The sequence below is a fragment of the Chrysemys picta genome, chromosome 13, assembly GCF_011386835.1.
Source record: "Chrysemys picta bellii isolate R12L10 chromosome 13, ASM1138683v2, whole genome shotgun sequence".
Taxonomy (NCBI): domain Eukaryota; kingdom Metazoa; phylum Chordata; order Testudines; family Emydidae; genus Chrysemys; species Chrysemys picta.
In genome coordinates, this window is record NC_088803.1 from 17,255,904 (window position 1) to 17,258,423 (window position 2,520).

Sequence of the window (2,520 nt, forward strand, 5' to 3'; positions counted from 1 at the left end):
ATGAACGGTTCAAATCAGTCATAGATTCAGAGGCCAGAAGGAGCCATTGTGACCATCTAATCTGACCTCCTGTACAAAACAGACCTAGAGTTCTCCTAAAGCAATTCCTAGATTAGATCTTTTAGAAAAACATCCTGTCTTGATTTAAAAATTGTCAGTGATGAAGAATCTGCCATGACCCTTGGTAGGGGGATCCAATAGTTAATTACTCTCATTTAAAAAAAATAGGCGTTATTTCTAGTCTGCTTCAACTTCTAGCTATTGGATCGTGATAGACCTTTCTTTGTTAGATGCCCAAAGTAGTTGAATTTGCTACTCGTACCTGTAGATTAAGCATGGCCAACATTGCCTTTATTTGGGATTCTCTTCCTGTTAGAGGGATTTGGGTGCAGTTGACATTGGGGTATTCCTTGTAAACATGGAAACTGATAAAGATAAGTAAAGGGCAAATGAAAAGGATAAGTACTTCTGAAGAGAGAGACCTGGACTCTGTGGAGCAATAAACGTGCTGAAGTGAAAGAAAAAGAGGAAAAAAATGAGACAAAATGGGGAAAACTCACTTTCACATTTTACCGATTTCCCTTTTTCACCCCAATATCAAAAAGGGGAAGAGATTTTTAAAGGTATGAAATGTGAGCAAGATTAACACTTGTCACATTTTAAATCCTTTTCAGACTTTTCTATTGGGACAAAAAGTTTTAAACAACAATAAGGTATTTTTACTCCCAAATTTTCCTATTTTTTTCCCTCGCTTTTTTCAACTTTTTCTTTCTTTTTTTTTGTCAAAATCATATTTTTCAGGGGTTTTGTTTGTTGTTGAAAAAATGTCTGCCAGCTCTAGGTAAAACCCCATCTTCCTGCTCTGAAAAAACAGGATCCAGGTCATTGGACCTCAGAGAGAATGATATCAGTATTAGGCCTTTGACAAAAAGTTATGCAGTTCTAATTATATTTCTGTACACCTCTTAGCCAGAATATGTGACTAACCCAGTCATAAGGGTGTGGGTCTCTATGCAGGTTTTTATCTATAACATCTGAGATGTGTGATTTCACATTTTTGAGAGATTCATAGGCCAACAGGCTCCTCAGGGGCATACCCATGTCTACTGCCTTTGTTGTCTCTGCAGAGTCATATAGCCATCCAATGGTGAGTGGAAATTACACCACTACATCTGGATTCATCCTCTTGGGATACTCCAACCTCACAAACCTGCAGGGTTTGCTCTTCGTGGTCTTCTTGATCATCTACATGGTGATTCTGATAGGGAATGGTGTCATTGTCTTTGTCACAATGCTGGACTCCACCCTGCACACCCCCATGTATTTCTTCCTCAGGAACTTATCCTTTGTGGAGATCTGCTACACCTCAGTCACCCTACCCAAGATGGTGGCCTGGCAGAGGATGGAAAAATCTCATTCATCGGCTGTGCTGCCCAGATGTATTTCTCACTTTTATTAGGTGGTACAGAGTGTTTTCTACTGGCAGCCATGGCCTTTGACCGCTACGTTGCCATATGTAACCCCCTGCATTACACACTTATTGTGAACAGTGAGGTCTGTGCTAGCATGGTAGCCGGGTCCTGGCTTGTCAACATCCTGGCACATTTTGGGCAGACGTATTTGGTATTTTCTTTGCCCTTCTGTGAGTCTCGTGAAATTAACCATTTTTTCTGTGACATCCCCCCTCTGCTGGAACTGTCCTGTGTGGACACCTTCAGGAATAAAATAGCTGTGTTTATTGCAGTTCTGCTATTCATAATCACCCCTTTTTTCTTCATTGTTATTTCTTATATTAAAATCGCCAGCACAATTATGAAGATGCCTTCAGCCCAGGGCAGATGCAAGGCCTTCTCCACCTGCTCCTCACACCTCACTGTAGTAACTCTATTCTATGGCTCTGCTATGATTGCGTATTTAAAACCCAAATCAAAGGGTTCAGTGGACACTGACAAACTGCTCTCTCTGTTTTATACCATTATGACACCAATGTTTAACCCCTTCATATATAGTCTGAGGAACAAGGAAGTGAAAATTGCCCTAAGGAAAATATTAAGTGGAAAATGATTCCATAAAATACACCACATATTCCTCAAATAATGTTCCAGATATCTCTTAATTATTCACCAGGCAATTCAGAACCCCTAAGATACATTTCTGGTTCCTCAACAGAGATTCTAGATTTCTGAAGATCTATTTGAGACTTCTTGGAGAGTCTACTAGACATGTTATTGATTATTATGCATTCCATATTACACAACATTTGAGACTCTCTGACAAACTGAAAAGATTCATTCAGACATGTTCAACGGGATACGTTCCCTATTCCTCAAGATTTGATTTGATTTTCATGTCCAACTCCATCATGTGTATTGGAAGGAACAGAGAAGAAAATATTATCTTGAGGGAACTAGCAGATAGAAAGAAATGTCTTAATATTGCATTTGTATGAGGTCCACATATTTTTTCTTGATAAAATGTAACAATTGCAATTAAAGTGGATTTGCTAAAGCAAGCACAATT

The 2,520-nt window shown here is 39.1% G+C and overlaps 1 pseudogene; it reads left to right on the plus strand.

Annotated features, from left to right (window-relative positions):
• Positions 1-1,144: 1,144 nt before the first annotated feature.
• On the plus strand, positions 1,145-2,064 carry LOC103306637 (olfactory receptor 10AG1-like; annotated as a pseudogene).
• Positions 2,065-2,520: the final 456 nt, after the last annotated feature.